Below are 12434 nucleotides of genomic sequence, written 5' to 3' on the forward strand. Positions count from 1 at the left end.
TGAGATGAGACAGTGGTAGAGAAGGGTAGAGCTACACTGGCCTAGGAACTTGAAAAAAACCAGTCAAGTGCGAGTCAGACAGCAGACTCGCACACGAAAAGTTCTATACAAGATATTATAAACTATGCACTTTTAATTTTTTTTTTTTATATTGCATGGTGGCGATTTTGGAAGTCGCCATCTTGGGTTCTTGTTTATTTGTTGCACCTAAGAGCCGCAATAGAAATACACACTGAACATTTCAACTATCTACCTATTACGGTTAATGAGATACAGTCCGCTGACAGACAGACGGACCGACCGACTGTCAACGGAGGCTCAGTAAGAGGGTCCATTTGTGTACGGAAGCTTAAAAACTAGCTGATGCCCGCGACTTCATCCGCGTGGAATTAGGTTTTTTAAAATCCCGTGGGAACTCTGATTTTCCGGGATAAAAAGTAGCCTACTTATGTCACTCCCCAGGTCTTTATCTATAGGTACCCATGCAAAAAATCACGTCAATCCGTTGCAACTTGCACCGTTGAGACGTGATTGAAGGACAAACCAATAAACCAACAAACAAACACACTTTCGCATTTATAATAAGGAATTATGTAGGTGATTTCGTATTTTGAAAAAGATAGGGTCCCGTGGGTCCCATTGTCAATCTTCGTGTACGGAAGCCTAAAAACTACTCTTTAAAAAAATTGAGAATAAAAATAATGCACAAAAATAAACGTATTTTGAGAAGGTGACATAAATCTACTATCATTAATTAGCCTTCTTCTTTTTTCTAGGTATACCAATGTAATAAAGGTCTTTAATAGAGATACTTAAGTTTAATTTATTTATTTGACTTACCATACACTAGATACCAAGTTCATAAGTGGAACAAACTAAGTAATTCAAATTCAATTTAATTTTATAAGAAAGTAAACATTTTCTTGACGTCATTATACAAAATTAATACGATCTTCGAAAATGCCGAATACATGTGTTTTGTCCAACAATGTGCGGGTGTGGTGGGCGTCCCCGCGCCTCATACCCCGATTGCTACCTTAACCTGTCGCGGACTATAGGAACCTACGAGTATTATAGCTGCTGGCGTCAGTAAAAAGAACTTTAACCTTGATCTATGTGGTGTGGACTGTGGAGGTGTCTGTTTCGCCGCGCAATTTGTTCCTCAGGCAATATTTCGCTAGCCGCGCGAGGGAAAGTAGCATAAACACATCCCCTCTGTGCCTCTATAGTTGTCCAGATTTTTTTTACCTGACACTAAATCATCAAATGTTAGATGAGGAAATGTTTTTGATAAAAATAACAAGCAAACGAGCAAGCGTGTCAAGTCATCTGATGTTAAGTGATTATACCTCCCGCCGCCCATGAACATTTGCAGCTCCAGAGGAACCGCCATTAAGTTGATCAGTATGTTGGTTCCCTTGCTACTGTTGTGGTAAGTTTACTGATGTCCTTCATCATCTGCCATAATAACACTTCTTGCATCAGGTGCTGTCAAGTTCCAATTTTTTTTAATTACATACCTACCGCAACGCAATCCAACTGAAAAATCCAGAGCCTAATGGCCAGTCCAAAGTCCAAACAGACAAAGTGGCTCGCACACGAAGGTGCCTATCGTACCAGAAATCTCAAACCAGTATAATAAAAAATTTGCAAGTTAATGCCGTACAGCGCCATCTTAATGTGATTCAGTAAAATAATTATTTCTTGTGATAGAATTTATTTGTGCTAAGTAATTAAGACCTGAAATTCGGATGGGATACGTTCGATCGAATTATTTTAAAATGTTGGTCTCAGATATCATATAGGTATCCGAAAGACCGTGTAGTAGGTATACCTACTTACCCAGAATTATGAATAGGTAAAATGAATCTAACGTGCATAGCTCGTCTCTTAACAAAAAATCTGGTATGTTTATGGGATTGATAAAGAACGCTTAAGGACGGTAACATGCGGGACAAGGTTTTTAATTAGGTAAGTACTTAAATACGTGCATGTTTTTTGCCGACTTTTTGACGACCTGCATTTTAGGCGAGATAAGATAGGCATTCGATCTAATATCAAGGTGTAGGTACCGTGATATTGGATGCCAATTCAATGTAGCGGTGATAGCCATAGACCTATAAATACTTACTCGTCATAGCCTACTGGTTAAAGACGTCGTCGGCGACGGCCTCCCGTGTCACGCACCTCTAACTTTTCGCAGTTACTTATGTGCGTTTTAAGAAATTACATATCACTTGCTGGAAACATCGTGAGAAAACTTGAGCACATCTCAAGGCTGCTAATCCGCACTAGGCATGTAGGCCAGCGAGCTGGACTATGGTCAAAACTCTTCTCATTCTTAGAGCCTAGAGGAGATCTGTCCTCAGTAGTGGGCCGGCGATGGGTTGATGATCACGATGATTCAATGAAGCAGAGCGGAGTGGAAATGTGTTTAGCAGACCAATCCGATTATTTATTGATAGATTCGGTAAGTACCTAACTAGGTACGTGAATAAATTATCACGTCATTATTCTCAAAAATCGGAATGGTCGACTGAGACTGTAAGGGTGGGTAAATTGGGCGGAATAGAAATATACCCGGATACGGAATAATCTACCACCTTACAAAGATTAGAGGAAAAAAATAATTTTACTTACTTGATCTATCTACCTAGTAAAGAATAGAAGCTAGCCGTCGACTCCCTTGTAATGTATATGAGGTGTTATAAATGAAATTTGCTAGATGTTAGGCAAAATTGTTTTTAATGTAACTTTTACCGGGGTCGCTTAATACATAATGATGGCTAATAATGCTTAGTTATTCTAGCTTAATGCCAAGACTTAATTTAGATACATTAGAATGCCTTAGGTAGATAGTACATAAAATCTATGTTTTAAATTTAAGATGCCATTGGCATGGAATAGACAATGGGGCCAATTCTCCTGTACACAATTTCTAAACCTAAACTAAATTAACAGGTTTAAATCTAGTGCTATCCTTTTCTGCAAGCAACATTATGAAAGGGATGGCAATAGATTTAGACATATCATTTTAGTTTCGTTTAGAGATTGTGTACAACGGAATTAGCCACATTGACACAGTAAAATTCATAAAATTGTTTCAAAATAAAAGCTCAGTAGTAAAGACAGGGTTCTTACTGTACACATACACTAAGAAGGTTCACTAAAACTGTTCCAGGATACAAACATTTGCTTACTTGTAGGTGCGAAGACTGCAAGGTAGCTGGACGGCATCGGCCAAGATCCAAAACTCAATTTATTTGATTCTTCACAACCGAAATGTTTCATTACAAAGATTTTCACCAAGTCTTATCCATAGAAATTAAGTTGTCAACGTGAATGTGCAAAAGAAATAAATACGAAAACCGAAAACGCAAACGGAAAACTAAAACGTAAAACTGAAGCTAAACGTAAAACGTAAACGTAAAACTAAAACGGAAAACTGAAGCTAAACGTAAAACGTAAACGTAAACCCTGTAACAAAGAAAAACAAGATTATAATTTGTGCTGTGTGAAAATTTCGACACGTGGAATTTTCCCGATCAAACACAACTCACCTATTGAACTCCTGGCCACCAATGGTTTTCAGAAGTCCACCCACAACCCATTATCCTCATTTATTTGGGAAGATAAAATAACTGGAACTGGAATGAAATCATAAAATTAGGATTTTCTCTAACCAAACCGCCATTTTGTCGAATCCACATTACTTGATTTTTCACTCACCATAATTGATGAAACATTGAAATACGTTAGGATGACTAACTTTATAACTATTGTATTTTCCCAGGCGAAGCCATGGGCGAAAAAGAATGAGATTTTCCTGGAACGAAAAAAATTCGTCTTCACATGTTGACACCAGAAAAATTCTAAATCTCACCAATCGGTGTTGCCAGACGCAACCCGAGTGTGGCCGCTCTCATTTAGTTTGATCATGAAGTCAATTCATTTTTGAATATTTGCGGAACCTAAGGATATATTATAAGAACCGTTTTGTTAATGACTTAACAATAAACAAATGATATTATGGTTTTATTTAATTATTTTGTTTTATTTTTACGACAATTGACAACGAAGCAAACGCCATCTATTGTGGCTCGAATGAACTCTGAACAATCGACCCACGCGTAGTTCTGCACCTTGATGCTAGGTGGCACCAACATACTTTGAACAAAATAGATTTTAATTAAAAGCGAGACGCCAATTAGTAGTTCAAAATTTACAACGTCACAATACTTCCCCTCCTACGAAAAGGTTCAACAGGTTGAACCACGCTGCCCTCAGCGTCATCCAACAACTACTAACAATTTGCCTGAAACAAACAAACAAAAAAACACAGAAGTTACGCGTGAACGCACATCTACTACTAACAAGGAAAATTGTCTAACAAAATAAATATACTGAAAACAGTGTAAGGTTTTATACATTATACTTAACTACACAACCCTAACTTCTAAAAAGAATATATACAAAAAAAACTTCATGGTGTCTAAGACACTTGAGTGGAAACATCTTGGCATCATTCTTCAGCTGACTGATAGAATGCGTCTAGGCCTACGGTGGTTCACTCTTTTAAACTACCATCGTAATATTTGTTACTCAACAAATACGGAAAATCTGGTTGTGAACGGGTCCATCTGATATGGCAACCGTTCTCCATCCCATTCGGAAAAATAAAACCGAATCAAAATCGGAATATGAGAAAAAAAACGAAATAACTCTCCTAGAAAATAGATCTCGGAACAGAATCGGAAAAATAACAGAAATGATCCATTATCTAGAAGGAAAACGAAAACAAAACACAAAACCCCCCCTTTTCGTTATCCCCAAAGTACGATATTTGCATTTTTACTTTCTCTACCGGTTGGTCTACCACAAGCATTCCAATCATCACATATTCATCCCTACATACATCCACTACATTCCTCCTCAACTGAACCATGGTAATGTAACTGTTAACTCAGAACATCACTACACTCATTCAAATTCCTAATTGAATATTGATAACTTAAATATTCAAACAGTTTAGACCAAACTAAGTAATGGCAAATATCTACTTCTTAATATCCTTAATATGCCAAGTGCCTATTGGGTGGTTGTCAGCTACTCTAACTAGTTCATAAACCAAAGGTGACAAAACCTTGACAACCCTGCACTTTTCATACTTAGGTGCCAGCTTAGCTGCGAAAAAATTTGTAGCGTCGCTTTGTGGATAGGTCTTTCTCCACACTATATCCCCAACAGAATAGCTTGCAGACCTACGCCTTAAGTTGTAATGCGTTGCATACTCTGCATGAGCCTGAAACAAATTTCTCCTAACCTGACCAAATATGTCCTCCAAAGTTCCAAACTTTCCTGCGTATTCCTCCCTTGGAATTCCGGCCTCGTACTCCTTATCCGTGTCCTTATAGAAGGAACCATTTAAGACCGGTTCTCTAGCGTGGACAAGGAAGAACGGGGAGAATCCAGTGGATTCATTAACCGCACTGTTTATGGCGAACTGGACCTTGTACAGGTTTTCGTCCCAGGACCTGTGGTTATCTTTCACAAAAGCGGCTACAGCAGTCATAACAACCTTATTGTACCTCTCAACAAGGTTAACTTGCGGAGTGTACAGTGGTGTGTAGTGTAATTTCGGAATATTATAACGCTTAATGAGATTACGGAATTCAGATCCTGTAAATTGGGACCCATTGTCCACAATCACAGTCTCTGGAACACTATGGTTCAAAAATACAAAATTCTCTAGCGCTTTAACAACAGCGGCACCTGTGGCACGCCGTAACGGAAACAACATTGTATATTTCGAAAAACAACACGTCACCACAAAAAGAAATGTAAATCCTGATTTAGACCTAGGCAAAGGTCCGACTAAATCAGCCGAAATGACCTGAAAAGGTCTCTCGCAGACTTTAGGCTTCCCTAGCAGACCTGGAGTGGCTGATGTCGTGTGTTTATACGCAGAGCAAGTATCACAATTCTTAACGTACTCAACCACGTCCTTATACATACCACGCCAAAAATATCTGAGGGATAATCTGCGATGAGTTTTGAACACACCAAAATGACCTGCAGTTGCATCTGCATGGTTTTGTTGCATAATTCTAAGGATGTCGTTCTTGTGGACTACCTCTTTCCAGTCGAACTCACTGAGAAGCTGGTATTTACATTTACTGTAACGATATAGTTTATCGTTCAAAATACAAAAATTCGGAAAATTTGCTGGATTGATTTTACAGCCATTAAATGTTTTGTCATACCAGTCATCTACCAAAACTTGTTGACTAGAGTTATCATTACGATCACCAACTACATCTACGTGTATGAGTCTCGACAAGGTATCCGGAACTACATTATCACAACCCTTCCTATGTTCGATAACAAAATTATACTGTGATAATCTACAACCCCATCTGGCGAGTCGTCCTGAGGGATTTTCTAAATTTAAGAACCACTTTAGGGATGCATGGTCTGTGATAATTGTGACTGGCTTGGAACCAAAATAAGCCTGAAATTTCTCCACTGCCAAAAATCACAGCTAGAGCCTCGCGTTCCGTCGCGCTGTAATTCCTTTCGTTTTTATTTAGGCTCCTACTGACATACGCAATGGGATGATCGCAACCATCGGTTTCTTGCGTTAGCATACCGCCAACACCATATGCAGAAGCATCACAATGTATTTTGAATGGTTTTTCAAAATTCGGTACCGCAAGAACAGGTGCGGTTACCAACGCATTCTTCAATGTATTAAATGCTACCTCTGCCTGTTCGCTCCACTCAAATTTAGGTGCGTTCTTTCCTTTACTCGTTAGTCTATTGAGTGGTGCAGCGATGGTTGAAAAATTCCTAATAAAGCGCCTGTACCAAGAACAAGTGCCTAGGAAAATCTTTACCTCCTGTGCAGTTTTTGGGGTCGGAAAGTTCAAAACTGCGGCAACTTTTCCAGGATCTGTGCGTAAACCAAATTCATCCACTATATACCCTAAATATTTCAAAGAGTTTCTAAAAAAATTACATTTATCAAAATTTATGGATAGTTGAGCCATTTTTAGTTTATCCAGAACTCTGTTTAATAAAATTAAATGGGTTTCAAAATCAGCAGAACAAATAACAATATCATCTATATAACAAAATACTATTCCATTTTCAATATCACTACAAAAATTTTGATTAAATAACTGGTCCATTAACCTCTGCTGTCGTGCTGGTGCACCGCATAGGCCAAACGGCATGACTTTAAATTTGAATAACCCTCTACCAGGAACTGTAAAACTGGTTTTTTCCTGAGAGTCGTTAGCTAATGGAATTTGCCAGAAACTTGAACTTAAATCAATCGATGATAAAAACCTTGCCTCTTTCAAGCTATCTAGAATTTGTGGAATGTACGGTATTGAGTATGAATCCCCCTTTGTCACTGAATTTAATTTCCTGCAATCTAGGCAAAATCTCCAGTCTCCATTTGCCTTTTTCACTAAAATTGCTGGGTTATTCCAAGGGCTTTCACTCGGAGTAACTACGTCCATTTCCAGCATCCTATCTAACTCTTTACTTAAAGCTTCCTTCTTTTCGGGAGAAAGTGGATATTGTTTTATTTTTATTGGCAAGGCATCACCGGTGTCAATAACATGTTCAATTAATTTTGTTCTACCCAATCCAATTTTCTCTGAAGAAATATCTAAAAATTTATTTACTACAGACTGGGCTAATTCTTTCTGTTGAGATGATAAGTTTTCAAAAGAAGTGATGGTATGAATTTGTTTATTATCAATCGCACAAATATTGTAAAATTGAGAAGGTGCCTTAATTAATTCTAAATTATCAAAAATGCCAGGGGCTAACTGAAATGTTTTCCAAAAGTCACAGCCAAAAATAACATCCGCTATTATAGAGGGTACTACAAAAAATTTTATTATGTGAGTTACGGAATTATAAGTAATCGGAATAAACATATAACCCATGCAATCAAGTTTGTCTCCATTTGCCACTGAAAATGTGGTATCAATACTGCTATGCAATTTATAACCGAATCTCAAAAAAACCTTGTGCGCCTGGTTACCCAAAATTGACGCGCAAGCACCGGAATCTAGTAAACCTGTAATCTCAAAACCGTCAACAAAAACCTTTAAATGTGGCCTAAAGTCTCGTTTATCCACTGAATACAGAACTGTGTCAGGTAAAAGGGATGTTTTGTTGTTAATGACCAAGTTCTTTACTTGTGTCTCTGCACAGTTCTTACTAATTAGTTTTTTGAATTTTTGTCCGGAGCGGGTTTACTAATCGCCTTTTTACTACAACTTGGACATGTCTTTACTGTAAAGTTCTGACGTCCACACGAAAAACATCTAATAAATTTCGGAACTGTCCTGCAAAATTTAAAGGAATGGTTACCCTTGCCGCACTTGTAACATAGTTGTTTATTTGTTTTCGAAAAATCAGTGCCTTTACTTGTATCAACCTTAGGTGCAGGTGTGACTGAAAGTGTGTTTATCTGTTTTGTCACTTGTTTGTAAGCAAACTCTGAACTTAAAGTTGCCTTACTGTTAGTAGGCTCAGAAAATAAGGCGGAACGCTGCCTCGCAGCCTCTAGTTTGCGACACTTTTCCTTCAACATTGCGACAGACTTAATGTCAACAAGAGCTAATTGTTCTGAGTAAAAAGGGCGAATATTATGTAATAAAATTTGTAACTTTTGTTCTTCGGAAAGTGGTGTTGACAACCTTGAAAACATGCCAAACATTACAGCGAAATAGATAGACACAGGTTCTTCAGAGCCTTGTGTTCTTGCTCGAATTTCACCTAGCAACCTGTAGTCATAATCTACTGCATCAAATTCCTCTAAAAATAAAGTTTTCAATTCTGACCAAGACGAAACTTGACATTTGTTGCCTCTGTACCATAACAATGCTCGGCCTGTAAAAAGATGAAATGCAGAAACAAATAATTTTCCATCTGAAACGCCATAAGATCTTTTATATTCCTCAACGCGTTCGATGAAACTGCGCGGATCACCCTGTCCGTTGAAATTTAACTTCCACTTGGCAACATTTTTATCACCAGTGCAGTCAACGGCGGTACTCTCGGAATCCAGTGATTCGTCGTGAGACGACTCATTGTCAGCATCTAATCTGGAAATCAAACTCTGCAACTTTGTATGTAATTCACTCTTCCTACTTATTAAGCTGAGTTCGGAACACTGTATTCTCAAAATTCTAAAGTACAAATGTGAAGCTAAAGCTTTAGACCTACAGAGGGCATGTCTATCTTTAGTGTCAGAACACTTTTTTAATAAATCTTCTAAGTCTTGAAGTTTTTTAGTAATAACCCCTAACTCACTTTCAGAAGTGAAATCCGTCTCTAAAATTGATTCAGAAGGAATTTCCTGAATTAATTGTTTTAACTGTTTCTTTAAACCTAGCACTGTAGGTGCTGGGGTTTCGGAACGAATGGATACCTCATAACACAATTCGTCCTTCAAAAGTGAATGAAACTGGGCAAAAGTCTGTTCCATTGTGTTAAGTCAAAACACATTTAACAAAATATCGAGCTTGTGTAACTGTCTATGTTTAGCCTTATACAAATTGGTTAAACACAAACACAAAAGAAGTTATTTAAACTATTAAATATACACAAGCAAAATACACAACAAAAACAATATTCTTAAGTCTATCCTAACTATTTTATCAATTATGTTCCTATTCCAAAATATTGTTAATAATACAAGCACATATTATTACTATAGTAAACAAAATATAACAAAATAAAACTTCCCAAAATTGAATAAATGATTGTAAGGTGCAGTATCACCTTTATGAGTACACAGTGTGTTACAACCTTTACAATTACAAAAGTAAACAGGCAGCAAAGTTGCAATGAACTCTGACTAGCATATTATCTTTCAAAAAAAAACAAAGAGATTGTGCAATGGTTTGATGACTGTTACTTTACACTTTTAACACATAACCTAAAATACAACAAAATCTGTTTCTAAATGTCACTTTAAACTACCAGCATTCAATTAAACTTAACATGTTTTGTGTGTGAAGTAGCTTTTATCATAACCTTAACACAGCTCTAAACAAAATTTCAACAAAATAATGAAGTATCAAGTCACTGAAAAAAAATTGTTCATAACTTCCTACTTGAACTTAATGTAATCTCTGAATATAGTTTATATATTTAGTTTCACAAGTTGTAACTCTTAGTATTTATAAATGTATGTGTGTAACTAGTTAACAGGACATAGCGTTTCAAAACTTTAATTATACTAAGTTACCGGAATTTTCAAACATAAGATGTACTTACTATTGAAAGCAATACCCAACAACAGCTCAGTTAAGCAATGTTTATTACTAAACTGAAGGCAAACATTCACTTATACACCTCAAAGGTAAGTCAAATAACATAATTGAACGGCATAAGCACCATTTATAAAGTGTTGATTAAGTAAGAAAAAAAATGTTGGACTATACTCAGAAAATTACTTAAACTATCAAACAAAATTTCTAACTATTAGTTATTATTTAGTTAGTTAACCATAAAAAAACAGCTTAGTGCTCTTTGCAATGTGTCACTACTTAGAAAATTGTACAATCAGCGGAGTACATTTCATAAAATTCACAAAATTTCTCAAAATATACTGAAATAACTATGTAAAAAAAACGTTCGGGCGCCATTTGTAAGGGTGGGTAAATTGGGCGGAATAGAAATATACCCGGATACGGAATAATCTACCACCTTACAAAGATTAGAGGAAAAAAAATAATTTTACTTACTTGATCTATCTACCTAGTAAAGAATAGAAGCTAGCCGTCGACTCCCTTGTAATGTATATGAGGTGTTATAAATGAAATTTGCTAGATGTTAGGCAAAATTGTTTTTAATGTAACTTTTACCGGGGTCGCTTAATACATAATGATGGCTAATAATGCTTAGTTATTCTAGCTTAATGCCAAGACTTAATTTAGATACATTAGAATGCCTTAGGTAGATAGTACATAAAATCTATGTTTTAAATTTAAGATGCCATTGGCATGGAATAGACAATGACACAGTAAAATTCATAAAATTGTTTCAAAATAAAAGCTCAGTAGTAAAGACAGGGTTCTTACTGTACACATACACTAAGAAGGTTCACTAAAACTGTTCCAGGATACAAACATTTGCTTACTTGTAGGTGCGAAGACTGCAAGGTAGCTGGACGGCATCGGCCAAGATCCAAAACTCAATTTATTTGATTCTTCACAACCGAAATGTTTCATTACAAAGATTTTCACCAAGTCTTATCCATAGAAATTAAGTTGTCAACGTGAATGTGCAAAAGAAATAAATACGAAAACCGAAAACGCAAACGGAAAACTAAAACGTAAAACTGAAGCTAAACGTAAAACGTAAACGTAAAACTAAAACGGAAAACTGAAGCTAAACGTAAAACGTAAACGTAAACCCTGTAACAAAGAAAAACAAGATTATAATTTGTGCTGTGTGAAAATTTCGACACGTGGAATTTTCCCGATCAAACACAACTCACCTATTGAACTCCTGGCCACCAATGGTTTTCAGAAGTCCACCCACAACCCATTATCCTCATTTATTTGGGAAGATAAAATAACTGGAACTGGAATGAAATCATAAAATTAGGATTTTCTCTAACCAAACCGCCATTTTGTCGAATCCACATTACTTGATTTTTCACTCACCATAATTGATGAAACATTGAAATACGTTAGGATGACTAACTTTATAACTATTGTATTTTCCCAGGCGAAGCCATGGGCGAAAAAGAATGAGATTTTCCTGGAACGAAAAAAATTCGTCTTCACATGTTGACACCAGAAAAATTCTAAATCTCACCAATCGGTGTTGCCAGACGCAACCCGAGTGTGGCCGCTCTCATTTAGTTTGATCATGAAGTCAATTCATTTTTGAATATTTGCGGAACCTAAGGATATATTATAAGAACCGTTTTGTTAATGACTTAACAATAAACAAATGATATTATGGTTTTATTTAATTATTTTGTTTTATTTTTACGACAATTGACAACGAAGCAAACGCCATCTATTGTGGCTCGAATGAACTCTGAACAATCGACCCACGCGTAGTTCTGCACCTTGATGCTAGGTGGCACCAACATACTTTGAACAAAATAGATTTTAATTAAAAGCGAGACGCCAATTAGTAGTTCAAAATTTACAACGTCACAAGACCATCTCCGCTTTCGCTTCAGTTAAAATCAGGTAACTGCACAAATGAGCCACTCGCCACAGAACGCGACAGGTCGAGATGGCAATCGGGGAGGGAACGCCTTGCACACCCGCACAGCCCCCGCGCTAACCCGGTGCGGCAAGAGAGCGGGTGACGCGCGGGCGTGCGGGGTATCTCCCGCCTCATACCCAAATTGGCATCTCAAGCTGTCGCGGACTGTATCTAGT

This window comes from Maniola hyperantus, chromosome 7, assembly GCF_902806685.2.
Source record: "Maniola hyperantus chromosome 7, iAphHyp1.2, whole genome shotgun sequence".
Lineage (NCBI taxonomy): Eukaryota > Metazoa > Arthropoda > Insecta > Lepidoptera > Nymphalidae > Maniola > Maniola hyperantus.